The 18,917-nt window shown below is 43.2% G+C and overlaps 1 pseudogene; it reads right to left on the bottom strand.

The window, feature by feature from the left end:
* Positions 1-839: 839 nt before the first annotated feature.
* The window catches only part of LOC140859383 (protein WHAT'S THIS FACTOR 1 homolog, chloroplastic-like), a 21,521-nt pseudogene continuing 3,443 nt past the window's right edge, over positions 840-18,917 (bottom strand).

Here is an 18,917-nt window from a genome sequence, read left to right as displayed (position 1 = left end):
TCTACATAATAATGATTGTGTAATAATCTTGGGGCATAACTATTATCAGACATCACAGACTAATGCGATCGTGATTTTAAATCATCCATATCCGAGGTTATGAGGTCGGTCATACTGATCTTGATTCTTTCTTGGTTAAGATCGAGGTCAAATAAAATATTTTTTGCATCAGCTACAAATCTTGATGATAGCAATACTGCATAAGGAAAAAAATTGGAAACATGGGATGGCATCAAAGACCTCCATCATATGCTTGGAAACCTTTTGTATAAAATTATGAATATATTAATATCCTTGGAACTTTGACAAAGTGAGCTGCATCAATGACAAACAGGTAGGGGTATATAAAGCAGAGCCCACGGACTACACCACTTTCTTTCAGATTCCCTGAAATGTACAAGACGAGCACGCAGTTGCTCCGTTCAGTCGCTCTTACATCCCTAAGATCCTCGCCTTTTCACCAGCGTGAGGCCCACCGGCACCAGCGTCAAATGGAACAAATATTCGAATCCGAGGTCCAACGGTTATCACCCTCGGTTGTCCATCTGAGATCCGGGGAGCCCCCTCACCCCGCACGCAACACGCCCTCTCTCGGCGCCCATGCCGACGTACGATTCCATTACGTGCGGGGCCGGTTGGCCCTCCCACCTCGAGGACCACTGCCCGTACTTTATCGCCACCTGTTGATTGTTTTGAGTTTGGATAAATAACAAAAATTTCTCTCTAAGATTATATCGAAACTACAGCTACATCCAATAATTTTTAAAATTTATATTTATACTTTTCATATTTTAACCAACTCTACAGTAGTTTTTAAGGATCAATGCTAGACAGTCCATTAATATTAATTTAGATCTAATTTTTATATCATAATAAATTTTTAAAATAATCAAAATAATTTTGAATAAATTTCTGCACATTGACGTGGATGCAACAATAGATTCAGCCTCTCTGGTAATCTGAATTCCCTCTTGAAATGCTCTAATTTCACAATCGAAGCATGCTTCCACAGTGTTAGTGAGAGAAGCTCGTGGATCACGTCGACAGACCGCTTTTTCAACTCCTTCCAATCATCAGAATACGGTGAAATGTATGGCATGCCATTATTGAATTCGTCAAATTTTGCCCAAGTTTTCACCCAGCTCGGCGGCAGCAAGTAGACATGCAGCGGCTCTGTCTTCCGTTCAGCTGCTACTGCCTCGACGGTGGAGACCATCAGCACTATAGTTCCATCGAAGGAGCTCAATCTCCATCAAATTACAAAGGCCGTAGCGGTTCACGTCGTGGAAGGTATCCAAGTATTGGGGGAGAATGCAGATGATGTAGTCATTGGGGAGGCCGAATTTTCTCTTGAGCTTATTGGGCTTGATGACATTGAGGCGATGGTCATAGGAGAGCATGAGGAGCTTGGCGAGGCGGCGGCAGGCCATAGCAGGCTCCGTCGAGGATCGAACGGCCTCCTCCTCATCGGCAAGGGTTGCCATGCACTTGGAAAACTAGAAGTAGACCTCGCCGTCACCGCTGAACAAGGTTTTGAACCAGCAGGGATATTTGTGGAGCCAATTGAGGGCTTTGCCATGGAGGTCGAGGGTTTTGAACTTTTTCTATAGGGATCGAATGGTGATAGTGTGGTTGGGGGAGCGAAGGAGGATGTGCTTGATCCGGTTGTTGACGATCCAGCAGCGGTTGCAATATAGGACAGCTTCGAAGGCCGGTTCCTTCATCGACCAAAGGGTGAGGCTGCGGCGGAGGATGGTGGAGGTTGGGATTGACGTCGAGGAGGAAGGGATTGAGGAGTCTCCGAGGGAGGAGGTGGCGTATCAACGGCCAATAGCGAGGAGGGGGCAGGGGAGCTCAAGATAATCGCTGTGGTTGCGGTCGTCGAGGGAGCCGGGGAAGATGGTATAGAGCTTGCCGAAGCCGTCGAGGTCGCCGCCACTCTAGAGGAGGATGTCATCAAGGAGAAACTGATCGATCGGAGGAGCACTAGGTGTCGATGAGCAGCAATATTAGGTCAAGGAGGGGGGAGTGGGTAGTGCAGTAGCTGCCAAGGAAGGGGGGGGGGGGGGGGGGTGCGCAAAGTGGGGGGAAAGAGGATAGAGGACGGGATTGGAGAAGAAAAGAAAGGAGGGGATAGAGGATTAGAGAGAATGGTAGGATGCTGCATGGTAGATAGAAAGAGTGATTTTGATTTTTTTATATATTATAAATAATTGTTCTAACACCGTAAAGATGTAAATATAAATTTTTTAAATTATTAAATATAAATATAATAAATTTAAATTTTAAAAAAAATATTATTTACTCTTTTAATTTTTTATTAGCAAAGTTAGACGATCATCATCATTCAATCATATTCGAATTATGGAAAAATTATTGATTAGAATAATTTATTTTGGACCATCCAATAAAAACCACCGCATTATTTATTTGGATTAAAAGAATTTCATAAAAATTGCCATTGAGATTTTAAGTAAAAAAAAAATTCACTATGATTCAAGTTTGTTTGAAAAATTTAAATGAAAAAATATTTTAAATATTTAATGTTAATCATGACATGGATGATGCGGTGATTTTTTATTGGATGATTCAAAGTTTACATGGTAAAATGATTCTAATGAATAATTTTTTGAATTGTGGAGCATAGTGTGCCTACAAGAGATGCTAAAAGATAACCAGGATGTCATCATATGTTTCGATTCAACAATTCAAAATCATGCAGCTATACCTATTTTATTGCCATCATGGGGCTGGATGGGTTGCCTAGAGTTAGATAGAATCAATAAGGTTGATGGGGTTTAATAAAATTATAATTTTTTAATAAAAATTAATAAGCTTCGGATTCGATCTCTTCTAACGTCATTTAACTGCCGAATGGCAGTTCACCACATAATCTCAATTAAAAGCACCATAAAGCTCGTTAAAACTCTGCTCACCGGCAATGGCTACAGTTTGGCCTACAAACGTTCGTTCCATACAATTAAGCTCAACAATATGTATGTATGCATAGCATGTAAATAGTTATTGAGGAATTAAGACACATATTCATCTTACTCAGTAATGAATGCCGACCCTCATTATACATAAATAGCATCGAGAGAACCCTCAAATATGCCTACACTCTTAGATTGCATTTAATGCATGGTGAGGCAATCTTGAAAGATAACATAGATTATCTTCAGAATGGATTGTCATCATTAAATTATCAGTAATGTCGATTACTATATTTGATGCACACAGATAATATTGCAGTAAAATTACTGAAAATCTTGATTGATATATTTCGTATGACAATCAGATTATCAATAATGTAAAATCAAATTTCTAAAATACCTTCCAATAACTTTGTCCGGATGCTTCTTTTTTTTTTTTCTAATGAGAAATAACGGAAGTGATGTAGATAAAATAGTGGCATAGAGAAGTGACGGACAGAGAGATGTGGGGAATGACAGGTACTGGGAGGAGAGGACGGATGCGTATGGAGCCATAGGAGTGGTAGAGACGGACGTGGAGGAGCCACAAAGAGTGGGGGGGGATAATGATGGAGAAGCCGTAGGCAAGCAAAAGGAGATGGAGGAGCCGCGGGTTGGAGGTGCATGCGGGGGGAATGGGAGAGAGGGAGAGAATTGGGCAATGAATTTTATTTGATTTTTTTGAAAGATAATTTTATCCAAAATTTTTATTGCAACATTGTCAAAAAAGTGATAATCTGGATAGCAATCTTTCTCAAGACAATTTGGATTACCATCCAAAAAATATATCAAATACAGTAATACAGATTACCATATTAAATTATCGGTAAGTATAATCTTATTTACATTTTAGTATTATCAGATCTTTGTTATTCTCCAAAATCTATCTGATCCTTCATTGAACAAAATCTGGCGACTTTTGATGTTATTCCTCTCTTGTTTTTCATGTTGGGCTTTTAACAAACCTCTCGTTCTTTTTTTTTTTTTGATAGACTTTTAACAAACCTCTTTGTCGGAACACAGCCACAATTGACCTCACTGTTCCCCAATTTGTCAAATATTTTCAGCTCAAATTTTGATGGCAACATAAATTAGAAGGATAAAAAAAATATAAAATAAACTTTAGTACTTCATATAACACAACAACATAACAAAAACACTAAGTAAAAATATTATTTTTTTGAAAATAAAAAAATTGATAAAAAATAAATTGAAGTAGCTCTAATTCACGAGAATTGAAGTAAGAATCCCTAATCGTATGAAGAAGGTTTGTGAGAACCAAGTCAGTAGAGAGAAACGTGCGCGTAGATAGGGAGTAGCGGATTGATTGGCTTTCGACCGGCTTGAGAAGGAGAGTGGGTATAGCATTGTCAATGGAATTTGGCAGGAAAAAGAGGAGATGAGTGGATGATGGAAGTCACAGGATGGGTGGGTGAAGCGATCAGGGCAAAAGGATGGGTGGAAACTAATAGAGTTATACATATTCGAGGTGAGGTGGAGATGGATTTTGATACTGCTCGTATCCATTATGGATCCACTTTAGATTTTGAAATCATGGTCGGATTCTGTAGTTGATTTTAAATGGATGCGGTAAAATCTACTCTACTAGAACCTAGCTAGGTTGAGTATTTGAGATAGAGTAAGTAGGCACCCATAGTGCCCTTGGGCCCCACATTGATTACGTGGGTGGGCAGCTGCCACCCCATCCTGCCATCCAATTGGGCGTCGACGCGAAGCCCTGGGTGGAAGATATCCCACGGCTGTGGAGCTATAATGTTCGATATTTTAAAAATATTCGAACCGATAAAGGACCGGTGGAAATCATAAATTTTTTAAAATGATATTTTTATCATTTAAAATTTTAAATAAAAAATAAAATTATAAATATTAAATGTACTGATCATTTTTTCTATATCATATGTGGTATGCAAAAAATTTCTGTTATCCGGATATCGCCCCATGCTGGAAAGCCAGAAAGCTGACCAGTTGTCCAATAAAATGTCGATGGCCTGGCCCATTTTTGAACGAAACAACAATGATTTGATTTGGGCCTCAAGGTTTGAATTAAGGAAGGTTTGCAGGCTTTTCCTTAGTTTGGCAACGGGCATCACCATGCGGAGAGCTTCGTTATTTTTCTTGGTCCTTTTTTTTAAAAATTTTTCTGGGGCGAGGAGAGTGGTGGGGCCTGCTTGTATTAAGTGATCTTGCCATATTGAACCGTCCACCAAAATCAACAGCTACGTGCACAGCTAATCAGTCTACCACTCTAAGCTGCTAAGAAGCTTAAAAGAAGCGGAGTCATTATCATCTTTATCATCGATGCTATTTTTATTCAGTTTAGGCCCACAAAGGTTTCATCCAGCTAGAAAAGGATGAGGTCATTGCAATAATGTGTTGATAATATGGAGCACAGAACCGTTCCGTCAACCATTTGTTGCTTGGGAAACAAATAAAGTACGATCATGTTTCCATCATCCGTTAAAAATGTTAAAATTCTAGAAAACCTAAGATTATTTTTACTTCTTTTTCATTTCATTAGCGTTGGACGTGCGTCATGGGAGGGAGTAGACTTGTGACATTATTCCAAGATTTATTAGTAGTTTTTCCAGTAGACTAAAAGACGAAGATGATAGAAATTCTAGAATAATCATGGATATATCACTGAAATTTGATTCCAACGGTACAGTCCTTTTCACTTATGGCAAGGAAGGTAATTCGATTTTGAAGGACATCAGTCGCTTTGATCTCTATATTTAATTTCCAGTTCTGCAAGCAATGTTTGGTCGGAGATCCGATCTGGTGATGAGTATTCTGTTCCAGGTTTTTTTAAAAAAAAAAAGTTTAAATTTTTTAAGAAAGACCGTGCCGCATGACACGGCACGGTCTGGCCTGGACTAAACCCAACCCACCAACCAAATCCAAACCTAAACTTCGAGAAGGGGCACACGCTCTTTCCTCTTATTCTGTTAACCTTCTGCTTTCTTCCAAGACAAAGGGCTTTTAAGATGGTGACCACTAGCCACCGCGGTACACTGAGTTAGTGAAATAAAACGCTGTGTTCTCTACCCTCCATTAGTCGATCCATCTGTTGCTATTTTCCTTCCTTGCTCTTGTTGCATCATTAATTTTCTCGTCCACACGCATTTACACGAGAAAACATAATAAAAATATGATAAAATTTAGCCTGCAGGTTATGTGAACCACCAAGAACTGTGCTAATCCCCAAGATGAGGACCTAACAACGCTTGCAAATTATACTTATTTTCTTTTTCATTTTTATATAACAACGGGTGGAACTAACCGGCCTGGCACATCTTAAGGCCAAGGCCTCCCGTATCGTTTCGGCCACATAGGGAGGACCTGACAGGGTGGTGCCCAGCGACCAATCCCACTGGCCCATACAACATAAAAGGAAGCCCACATGATGGGCCGAACCACATGGTTAGATCATTACCTGAGTGCACGTGGACATGCATCAAACCGGGTTAGCGTGTTTCTGTTCTCCCATATCAATATCGCAGATTGGGACGGCAACCGGACGATATTTCTGGATATCCCATTCATCCCAAATGAGCTCTTTTTTTAAATAATATAAAAAAAAAATTTATTTACAAAAATAATTCAAAACTTAATTTTTTTATTAAAATAATACAAAAAGAGAAAACGTCATTTTCTCCTTCAACATCACCCCTATTTTTTTCCACGATGGCATTGTCCGAAAAAAAAAAAAAAAAAAAGAAACGCCATTCAAATTGGCGTTTCTAAAAACGTCATTCAAAATGGTATTTTTTATTTTTCTCACCCAAAAAAAAGAAAAAAATCAGAAAAGTATGAAAAAAAATAATTTTTAAAATTTTAAATTAATAAATAAATTAAAATTTTAATTTTGATTGAAATTTAAAATATAAAAATTTGAATTTGTAATTCAAATAAAAAAATTAATTTAAAATGATTTTTTTTCGAATTATTGTTTTTAATAACAAATCGAAAAAAATTTTAAAAATAAAAAGTGCCATTAAAAAATTAAAATTTTAAAAAAATTGAAAAAAATAAGAATTATAATTTAAAATTTAAAAAAATAATTTTTTTAAAATTAATTAAATTAAAAATATCATTTCAAATTACTTTCTTAAATTAAAATTAATTTATTTAAAAAATATTCGAAATAAATAAAAAAAATAGCCTAAAAAAATTTCATAAAAATAGAAAGAAATGAAAAAAATAAAAAAGTTATATAATTGTAAATTTGAATAAAAAAAATTAAATTTTTAATTTGAAGTAAAATTTGATAAAAAAAATAAATGCATAAAAAAGTGAAAAAATGAGGAAAAAAAGAAATTTAAAAATTAATTTTTTTAAAAAATAAGAATTTTAACTTTAATTTAAATAAAAAATATAATTTCAAATTACGTTGTCCATTTCAAAATATTTTTTAAAAAATTATCTCAAGAAAAGGAAAAAAATATTGTAAAAAAATAAAAAATACCCTAAAAAAGAAAAAAAAGGAAAAAAATAGAATTGAAAAAAAATAAAAATTCTAATTCTAATTGAAAAACAAAATTTTTAATTTTTAATTTTAAGAAATAAAAATTATAATTGTAATTGAAATAAAAAATATATTTTAAATAAGTAAATTATTTAAATATAATTATTTAAAAAATATTTTAAATAAAGAAAAAAATATGTAATAGAATGCCAAAAAGATAAAAATGGAAGAAAAGTAAAATTATAATTTCAAATTATAAAAATTATAAATTAAATTTTAAAAAAATATCATAAAAGAAGTAAATAAAAGAGAAAAAATGGTAATAAAATAGAAATTATAATTATAAATTAAAAAAAAATTAACTTTAATTTAAATTAAAAATTATCATTCAAATTACTATCATCATTAAAAATTTTAATAAATAAATTTTAATTAAATTTATTTATTAAAAAATTATAAACAAATAATTAAACAAATTATGAAAAAAATTTAAAAAAATTAAAAAAAGAAAAGAGAAAAAAAAATACCAAAGGGAATGGCATTTTCTCCTTTCCCCCCTTCTTCTCCCTTCTCCTTTCTCCCTCTTCTCCCTTTTCCGGCGTCTCTCCGACGGCACGACGGCATGGCGGTGAGCTGCCTCCTCTCTCTCCCTCTTCCTCTCTCTCTCCCTCTTTTTTGTTGGCCACCGGTGTCAGAAGGTCAGTAAAAAAATATAAGGAATAATTTTGAATTTAAAAAAAATTAATTTTAATTGAAATAAAAAAAATCATTTCAACTTACTTTTTTATATTTTTTGAATATTTTTTAAATAAATTAATTTTAATTTGAGAAAATAATTTAAAATGATATTTTTATTTCAATTAATTTTAAAATTTTTATTTATTTTAAATTTCAAATTATAATTCTTATTTTTTTGATTTATTTAAAATTTTGATTTTATAATGACACTTTCTATTTTTTTAATTTATTTTTTGAATTTTTTTTGATAAGAATTTGAAATGATGTTTTTCAATTAAATTTAAAATTTTTATTTCTTTCGCATTTCTTTCTCTTTTTTTTCTTTCTCTATGATTTTTTTAATTTTTTAATTTTTTAAAAAATTTTTAGACATTTTAAAAAAATAATAATTCAAAAAAAAATCACCTTAAATTAATTTTTTTATTTGAATTACAAATTTAAATTTTTATATTTTAAATTTCAATCAAAATCAAAATTTTAATTTATTTATTAATTTAAAATTTTAAAAATTATTTTTTCCCCATATTTTTTCTATTTTTTTCCTTTTTTTGAGTGGGAAAAATGGAAAACGTCAATTTGAATGGCGTTTTTAGAAACGCCATTCAAAATAGCGTTTCTAAAAATGCCATTTTGTGTGGCGTTTCCTTTTTTTTTTTCTCCGAACAATGCCATCGTGGAAAAAAACAGGGATGATGTGGAAGGAGAAAACGCCATTCAAAATGGCGTTTTCTCCTTTTGCATTACTTTGGTAAAAAAGTTAAGTTTTGAATTATTTTTGTAAATAATTTTTTTTTTTTGTATTATTTAGGAAAAGAGCTCCATCCCAAATGCTAATAGGATCTGTTTAGTATATTCTATAAAATTTGGGATGGATTTGAGATTTAATATCAAAATCCGAACAGATTTGAGATTGATCTCTCAGATATCCGCTATCTAAACCTATATATATATATATATATATGTGTGTGGGGGGGGGGGTCATTTTGAAAACCCTAAACTGCCACTCCAAGTCTCCAAACCGTCGCTCTAAGTTTTCAAGACTCCAACCCAATTCATCTCTCTTCTGTTGCTCCAAACTCTCTCCAAGCCATAGTCTCCCACCCGATCAAAGCACCAAACTCTCTCTAAGCTATAGTCTCCCACTCGATCAAGACTAGTATGAAAGATAAAAAAAATAGTGGAATCATAAAATATGATTTCCATCCCACTCGATTGAAATTCCTAAGGATACAGGCATTCACGAAAACAAACAAACCATGGCATTTTACGAAAACAAAAAAATCATGGAAACAAATTAAAGTAAGATCTTTTCCCACATAGATAGATTGTTGTCATTTTCTTTTCTCATAATTATTTTTTCTTTTGCTTCTTTTTCTTGTCATTGCATTCTCTATTTTAGAGTTCGGTGGGAAAGCAAAGCACCAGAAGGAGATCGATCGGAGGGTTCTTTTGAGACTAGGGTTTTGAGAGCTTAATCTTGGTAGAAGCATGATGTTTTGTAGGGTTTAGAGATTTTTATTTGAAAGGATTCTTCTTTGGTTACAAAACTTTAATTTATAGAGATTTTTATTTGAAAGGATTCATCTATATTTTATACTACTTTTATGGTCATTTATTTTAGATCATCAGTTATAAATCATGGGAAACATTCAAGGAAAGCATTATTTTTTTATTTTATTTTATTTTTTTGTGGGGGGGAGATTGTGGAATCTGAATTTTTTTTCAATTATTTATTTTTTTGTCTCTCTATATTATCATATAGAGACTACAAGAAGTGGGTTTTGAAAAATTGACAGTGGGATAGGTACCCAATGGGTATCCTGATGTTACCATGGGATGGGTTTGGGAATTTAGATCGATTTTGTAATCAGGTTTAGGAAAGGTTCGGATAGCTAAGTGATTATTTGGGTTCAGATATGTGCAGGGTAAAATTTGCTGGTATTCTACCCATTGCCATCTCCAGTCATAGAGATTTAGAGTAGGGGTAGTTGGGTCCAGTCAGACCAGATATATATTATGGATCAGGTATGAGATAGAACAAAAATCTATTAATCCAAACTAAATCTATTTATTAAATGGGTCGGTCTCTGTACTTGTACATATGAGATATTATCCGCTTTGATCTGTTTCAGATGCCGCATGATTTTATCCTATGTAAAAGATATCTCGTTGGAAAGAGAGAAGACTTATATTAGATGTCGCATGATTTTGTCCTACGTAAAAGGTATCTTGTTGGGAGGACAGAAGACTCCAATCTCATATAAGTCAGACTCCTCCTTGACTACTGTTGGGTATAAAATACCCTCCAGCCGAAGTTCGTGACAGGAGTGATCCTCTAGGGATTCTACCGACGTCCGACCTTCGACGACATCTTTTCGAACCTCTCCGACGGCCGAGCCTCCAAAACGTTCCCAAGCTCTGCCGACGGATAAAACCCCCACCAGTGTAGGCCGAATTCTCCACGACGGGCGGACTCCACCCAAGTTTCGGCGGTGGTCGACCAACTGCAGGAAGACTTCGTCCGGACTCCTACGGGAGCCGGACTTCATCCCCGACTCCAACTGCAGGAAGATTTCGTCCGGACTCCTACAGGAGCCGGACTTCGTCCCTGACTCCAACTACAGGAAGACTTCGTCCGGACTCCTACGGGAGCCGGACTTCGTCCCCGACTCCAACTGCAGGAAGACTTCGTCCGGACTCTTACGGGAGCCGGACTTCGTCCCCGACTCCAACTACAGGAAGACTTCGTTCGGACTCCTACGGGAGCCGGACTTCGTCCCTGACTCCAACTGCAGGAAGACTTCGTCCGGACTCTTACGGGAGCCGGACTTCGTCCCCGACTCCAACTACAGGAAACTTCGTCCGGACTCCTATGGGAGCCGGACTTCGTCCCCGACTCCAATTGCAGGTAGACTTCGTCTGGACTCCTACGGGAGCCGGACTTCGTCCCCGACTCCAACTACAGGAAGACTTCGTCCGGACTCCTACGGGAGTCGGACTTCGTCCCCGACTTCGACTGCAGGTAGACTTCATCCGGACTCCTACGGGAGCCGGACTTCGTCCCGACTCCGGCTACAGGAAGACTTCATCTGGACTCCTACGGGAGCCGGACTTCATCCCCGACTTCAACTATAGGAAGACTTCATCCGGACTCCTACGGGAGCCAGACTTCATCTCCGACCCCGACTGTAGGAAGACTTCGTCCGAACTCCTATGGGAGCCAGACTTCGTCCCCGACTCCGACTGCAGGTAGACTTCATCCGGACTCCTATGGGAGCCAGACTTCGTCCCGACTCCGGCTGCAGGAAGACTTCATCTGGACTCCTACGAGAACCAGACTTCGTCTTCGACTTCAATCGCAGGAAGACTTCATCCGGACTCCTACGGGAGCCGGACTTCGTCTCCGACTCCAACTGCAGGAAGACTTCATCGGACTCCTACGGGAGCTAGACTTCGTCCCCGACTCCAAATACAGGAAGACTTCGTCCGGACTCCTACGGGAGCCGGACTTCGTCCCCGACTTCAATTGCGGGTAGACTTCATCCGGACTCCTACGGGAGCCGGACTTCGTCCCCGACTCCAACTACAGGAAGACTTCATCCGGACTCCTACGGGAGCCAGACTTCGTCCCTGACTTCAGTTGCAGGTGGACTTCGTCCGGACTCCTACGGGAGCCGGACTTCGTCTCCGACTCCAACTGCAGGTAGACTTCGTCCGGACTCCTACGGGAGTCGGACTTCATCCCCGACTCCAACTGCAGGAAGACTTTGTCCGGACTCCTACGGGAGCCGAACTTCATCCCCGACTTCAACTGCAGGTAGACTTCATCCGGACTCCTACAAGAGCCAGACTTCCTCCCCGACTCCAACCACAGGTAGACTTCGTCCGGACTCCTACGGGAGCCGGACTTTATCCCCGACCCCGACTGCAGGAAGACTTCGTCCGGACTCCTACGGGAGCCGAACTTCGTCCCCGACTCCGGCTGCAGGTAGACTTCATCCGGACTCCTACGGGAGTCAGACTTCGTCCCGACTCCGGCTGCAGGAAGACTTCATCCGGACTCCTACGGGAGCCGGACTTCGTCCCCGACTTCAACTGCAGGAAGACTTCATCCGGACTCCTACGGGAGCCGGACTTCATCCCCGACCCCGACTGCAGGGAGACTCCATCCGGACTCCTACGGGAGCCAGATTTCGTCTCCGACTTCAACTGCAGGAAGACTTCATCCGGACTCCTACGGGAGCCAGACTTCATCTCTGACCCCGACGGCAGGAAGACTTCATTCGGACTCCTACGGGAGCCGGACTTCGCCCCCGACTCCAACTGCAGGTAGATTTCGTCCGGGCTCCCACGGGAGCCGGACTTCCATCCTAAATTTCTGTTGCAGGTAGATCTCACCCCGAACTCCTACAAGGGCCGGACTCCGAACTTCTACTGCAAGCGACCCACTCTGAGTTTCCGCTACAAATGATCTACTTCAAATTTCTAGCATGAGAGGTCCGTGCCGGATTTCCGCCGTAAGCCTTCACCCGAGCTTCCATTATGGACGAATTCCTTTCAAATTTCTGTTGCAGACAGGCCTTGACCGGGATTCCTCGATAAATGATCCCCATCCGGGCTTCTATGGAGATTGGACTTCGACCGAACTTCTATAAGCGGATAAATACCGGGCTCACGGGATCCAGCAGCTGGACCCCTCCGGTGGATGAACCTCTCCAGCACCATCCGACATCCACTGTCGGTCGACCCTCTGTCGAAGTCTGTGCGAAACCGGACTGCGACTGCGAAAAGCCTCTGACCGAGCTCCTACGACAAGTGGTCCTCGCCTGCAGCCTTGACACCCAAGGCACCCAACAGGATTTGCAACATCCGAGCTCCTCTCAAATGGATAGCTACCTCTCTCCGCCAGGCACCCCAACCAAACTTCGGCCGACAGGCCAGGACCCCCTGACAGGCCACAGTAACGGCCACGACTCTGCTCCACTTCCTGCGACGGATTTCGTGTGGCTCCATCACTCCCTGGCAGGCCACAGTAACGCCACGACTCTGCTCCACTTCCTGCGATGGATTCTGCACGGCTCCATCACTCCCAGACAGGCCACAGTAACGGCCACGACTCTGCTCCACTTCCTGCGATGGATTCCGCATGGCTCCATCACTCCCTGACAGGCCATAGTAATGGCCACAACTCTGCTCCACTTCCTGCGATGGATACCGCGCGGCTCCTCCACCCTTTGGTAAGTCGTGACAACGGACGCCGCTTCAGACTCCACGTGTCAGGTCACGGTGATGGCCACGATTCTACTCTACTACTTTTCATAACAAACTCCTCCTGGCTCCGAACGGCCCACTGCCAGACGGTTACAAACGTCGCTATCGGTCTGTTGCCCCCTCCGCCTATAAAAAGGGGGATCCCAGATATGTTATTCTCTAAGCTCTAATTTCTATCTCAAAACTCTACTAAAATTTCTGTTCGAACACTCCATTCTTGTTGAGACAGAGAACTGACTTGAGCGTCAGAGGGTCTTACCGGAGTACCCCCAACTTCGGTTTAGACTTCTTTTGCAGATCCCGATGGCGACCGCGACTCCCTCGACTCCAGCTTCTCCGACGTAGATGGATTTTTGCACCAACAGGATGGGCGCTAGAGGAAGGGGACTGTGTCTTCGCAGTACCCTTGTTCTTAAAGGAGCGCTCAACGGGACCACCTCCAGTCATCTTTTCCAACATCCTCTCCTCTTTCCCCCACTAGGTCTTCGCCCGATGCCTCCCCGCAAAGCATCCACGCGGTGATCCACGGCCTCTGCGGTCAGATCTCAGGCTCCGGCCTCACCTCCAATTTCTCAACCTCCTCCTCCTCCTTCGGCAATGGCGGTTGGCGCGGAGTAATTCGACCTACTGGTTCAGCAGGTCAGAGGCCTCACTGAAGCTGTGCAGGCCATACAACAGCAGCAGTAGCCATATGCCTCAGTGCGACTGGAGAGAGCATCGCCAGAACTCCAAAATCCGACGGTAGGACGGGCCACTTGGGCCAGCTGCCCCATCTTTTCCGAAAAGATGAATCTGAGGATGGAGAGCCCTCAGTCAGATCATGATTCTATTCTCTGGAAGATCTCTACCTCCATTCTGCCAGAAGACCCTCGAGACCCGTAGTCGAGAGGATTTTCTGGATCGGAGGCTCCAGGAGATGAACCGACGGATCGAAGAACTCCACCACGCTCCCTCCACTTATGGTGAGGACATTTGTACTGACCCTCCCTTTTCTCAAATGATCATGCAGGAACTGATCCCGCCAAACTTCAAGCTCCCTCAGTTTGAAAGCTACGACGGGACTTCGGACCCAGTTGACCACCTGGAGGCCTTCCAGACAATGATGCTGCTTCATTGCGCACCCGACGCCATCCTGTGCCGAGCTTTTCCATCCACCTTGAAGGGAGCGGCGAGAAACTGGTACTCGACGCTGAAGTCGGGTACCATCTTTTTCTTTAATCAGATGAGCCACCAGTTTGTGGCTCATTTTGTTAGCAGCCGGCGTCCCCGGAGGGGTTCGGAGTCCCTCATCAACATCAAGCAGAGGGAGGGGGAGTCCATTCGAGCTTACGTCAACCGTTTCAATGTCACCGCGTTGGAGGTCCGGAACTTGGACCAATCGATCGCGATGGCCACCCTGAAAGGCGGCCTTCAGAAGAACGACCTTCTATTTCTCTGGAAAAGAAGTACCCCAGGAATTTTGTTGATTTGTTGGCTTGGACTGAGGGGTACGCCCGAGCAAAAGAGGCCTTCAAGATGAAGGACGAGGAGACCGCGAGAGAGCGGCAGGCGGGAGACTCGAGTAAGCCCGCAGTCAAGAAAGGGGCGAGAGAAGCTCGGCCGTGTTCTCGAACTCCCCCCGGGCACAAGCGCGTCCAGACTCCTCTCCGAGCACGCAGACAGAGAAGCCCGGAGCGTCGAGTCCGCCGGGGGTCTCCCCTTGGGAGATTCCGCAGCTATGCCCCCCTCAACGCATTGAAAACCCAAATGCTGATGGAAGTCAAAGAGTAGCTCCCAAGGCCAGAAAGGATGCGCACGCACCCCGAGAAGCGCAATCCTAATAAGTTCTGCCTCTACCATCGTGACCACGACCACGACATGGAGGAATGCATTCAGCTCCGAGACGAGATCGAGGAGCTCATCAAATGAGGTCGGCTCGACAGGTTCATTCGACACCACCCTGAGGGTAGAGAGGATCGACCGAGGGCCCTGCCGTAGTCTGAATCGCCGAGGAGGGAAGAGCAGCCCAGAGATCGACCTCCAATTGGGATCATCAACTCCGTCTCTGGAGGACCTTGACGGGAAGTAGACCTTCTACAGCCAGACGGGAAGCAGACCTTCTACAGCCCTGGGATTTGAACAACTTGTAAATGTATTGCAAATGATCCCGCTTTAAATCAAGATTCCTTTCAGACTTGCACATCTTTCCCTTTTTGGTATAGACTTGTAACGACAGGGGACGACCCCTTCGGACAATGCAAACAAACCCTAATGTAGGCAAAGTTGAAAGTCTGGTTATTTGTAGACCGGATGGGGGGAGAGGCCATACAGCGCCCATATACGCCCCCACAACCATGTTAGGGACAGGAAGAGAACCTCGCCCTAACATGAGCAAGGTCGAAGGCCCGGTTACTTGTAGACCGGATGGGGGGGAAAGGCCATACAGCGCCCATATGCGCCCCCACAGCCATGTTAGGGACAGGAGGAGAACCTCGCCCTAACATGAGCAAGGTCGAAGGCCCGATTATTTTTAGACCGGATGGGGGGAGAGGCCACGCAGTGCCCATATGCACCCCCACAGCCATGTTTGGGACAGGAGGAGAACCTCGCCCTAACATGAGCAAGGTCGAAGGCCCGATTATTTTTAGATCGGATGGGGGAGAGGCCACGCAGCGCCCCATATGCGCCCCCACAGCCATGTTAGGGACAGGAGGAGAACCTCATCCTAACATGAGCAAGGTCGAAGGTCCGGTTACTTGTAGACCGGATGGAGAGAGAGGCCATACAGCGCCCATATGCGCCCCCGCAGCCATGTTAGGGACAGGAGGAGAACCTCGCCCTAACATGAGCAAGGTCGAAGGCCCGGTTACTTGTAGATCGAATAGGGGAGAGGCCACACAGCACCCATATGTGCCCCCGCAGCCCTGTTAGGAACAGAAAGAGAACCTCGTCCTAACCTGAGCTGAAATCGATCACATCAGAAATAGAGAAGAACCTCATCCTGACACCAATTAAGGTCCGACCATTCGAGACCCGACAAGAAAGAAGAAAACCTTCTCGGTGGTCCTTCTACGCTACCGCGACTCCGTAAAAAGCTAGGGAGAACCCTTGCCTAAAAGAAGGAAGAAAATGTGAAGGAACAGTGGCGGACTACCCCAACGAAAAATGGAGGTCAAACTACACTAAAAGCACAAAGGACCTCATCTCCATGAAGGAGAAAGAGAAAGTAAGATCTACGGTCACGAACAAAAAGGCAAATCAACACGGCGATGGCTAGGAACCTCCAAGCGTGTCGACGTCGAACCAATCAAAAAACCAAGAAACTCGGTAATGACGACCTAATACAAAGATGAACAAGGAACCTTCGAACAACATCGACATCGCACGGGACAAAAATGAAAGAAGTCCGGCGCACGACAATTCAACACGACGTACAGGTAAGGTAACAAAGACCTTTTCATTTCATTAGCAAAGTGTGTGTTACAGAGCCTGGAAGGCCCAAAAAAAAAAAAATAACAACAACGACAACAAACAGACAAGTGGCAAAAGAAAATACCTAGAAGGACAAAAGACAAAAAGAGCCCTAAGGGGGCCCGACTTCCTCCGACTTCGAACTTTCGGCTTCGACCCTCATCAGGGAGTACCTTAAGCTCTCGACTTCTTCTTCCAATTTCTTCTCTCTCATTAGCATCTCCATATATCTCCGATGAAGCCGCTGGCTTTCGTTCTCCACCTCTCGGCGCCTTTTCTTAGGACCTCAGATTCTGCCTCCGCGTCCTTGACTGCCCGCTGCTCGTATACCAGTTGGATATTCAATTGCTGCAGTTCGGCCTTTCCCTCCCCAAGGGTGATAGATAGCTCTTCTACGATTCTTCTCAGGGATTGGAGTTCGTCGGGATCCCGAGCAGGAGCAAACTAAGCTCCTTCAGCTAGCTACCTTTGAAGGCGGGCAATCTCGTCGGTCGCCATCCTGAGCTTCCCCCTATAGTCATCTACCTGCTTGCACCAGCCGGCCCGGTACGCGTTATAGCTCGCCTCGGCTTCCTAGAGCTGTTGCTGAAGGTCGGAGAACTTCTTCGACCATTCCCGATCGCAGTCGGCCCGAGTCGAAAGTCGGGACGAGCTTCCTTCCAACTGGCTAATCCTCTCCTGTGCAGCCGACAACTCCACTCTGAGAGAGCTGATCTTGGCAGCTTGAGCCCCAAGATCGGTCGCTGGCGTGCTTCTTATGTTTCCTCGAGCTTCTTCTCGAAGTTCGCTTTCCTCCGACTGTACTCTATGATCTCCTTCACGTAGAGATTTCGAAAGTAGGTGGCCTCCGCGGTGGCCTCAGAATGGCTCTCCCTCAACCCGCGAAGTTCGCCTCCATCTCCTTCGACCTTTTGTTAAATGATGAACTTTCTTCTTCAGACGTTGGATCGTGGACTTCAGCGGAATCCCTGTGGCAAGGGAAGCACTTCGGCAGGACACTGCCATCGGGAGACAAAAGCGTCAAGGCGTCTCATTGCAGAAAAAAAAAAAAAAAAGGGGAGCAGAGTGGAGAAGCCCTCCATAAGGAGAAACCCAATTTTATTGATTGAATGTTTCTTAAAGACAAAGGAAAAGAAAAATTGCAATAAAAGAAAAATACAAAGTCAGAGGTCTCAGACCTCTGAAATAGGAGTTGGGGAGCTCGGTGTTCTTGGAAGGGGGGCGTGGCAGTGGCAGTGGGAGAGGGTCCGGCTTCATCTTCAGACGCCTCATCCAAGAAGCTGAGGTCGAGCTCGAAAATTTCTTGACCACCTTCTCTTGACAGAGCTCGAATCCTTTGATGAATGCTTCTGGGCCGAACTTGACGTTCAGGTCCCTCATCTCCACAGAGGCCTTGAACTCCTCCACTGCTAGGGCATGGCCTTCCGAGATCAGAACCGAAATCTGCTCCGTCAAATTTAACGACCTCGGCCTCTCGCTTCCTCACCATCTCCTCCAAGGCTGCTTTTCTTTCTCAAAGACCTCTTGGAGGTTGGCTACTTTGGCAGCCTTTTCTTTGAGGCAGGCGGCTCGGCCCGGCGATCCTCCTCCGCCTGGATGGCATCCCTCCTCGCCCGGTTTCGTCGCCTCGATTTGGCAAGGAGCTGGTGCCCGATCTGCAAGGGACGTTAGGAGGTCAGAATGAAGTTGAGAAGCTAATTGAAATGAAGGTGCGAGGGAAGAAGGAAAGTGAATCTGTTTACCTCGAGGAAGGACCCTAAGAGTCCCAAAATCCGCTGTTCGGGATCGGCGCGAATGATCCTCTGGACGACTTCAGGACAGGATGCAGCCGTCGACCAGTCGCTTGATCAGGTCCCTATCATTAAAGGGATTCTCCCCCGGCTCTTCCTTCAAACCGTGGGACTCTTCGATGGCGGCTCGGCGGCTACTCACCCTGCGGGCCACCGACTTCCTTCTCCTCCCCCTCTCAACCCCTGGCACCTCCTCGAAGCGGGCCCCCG

The sequence above is a fragment of the Elaeis guineensis genome, chromosome 7 (assembly GCF_000442705.2).
Source record: "Elaeis guineensis isolate ETL-2024a chromosome 7, EG11, whole genome shotgun sequence".
Classification (NCBI taxonomy): Eukaryota; Viridiplantae; Streptophyta; class Magnoliopsida; order Arecales; family Arecaceae; genus Elaeis; species Elaeis guineensis.
This window is presented reverse-complemented; position numbering and strand designations above follow the sequence as displayed.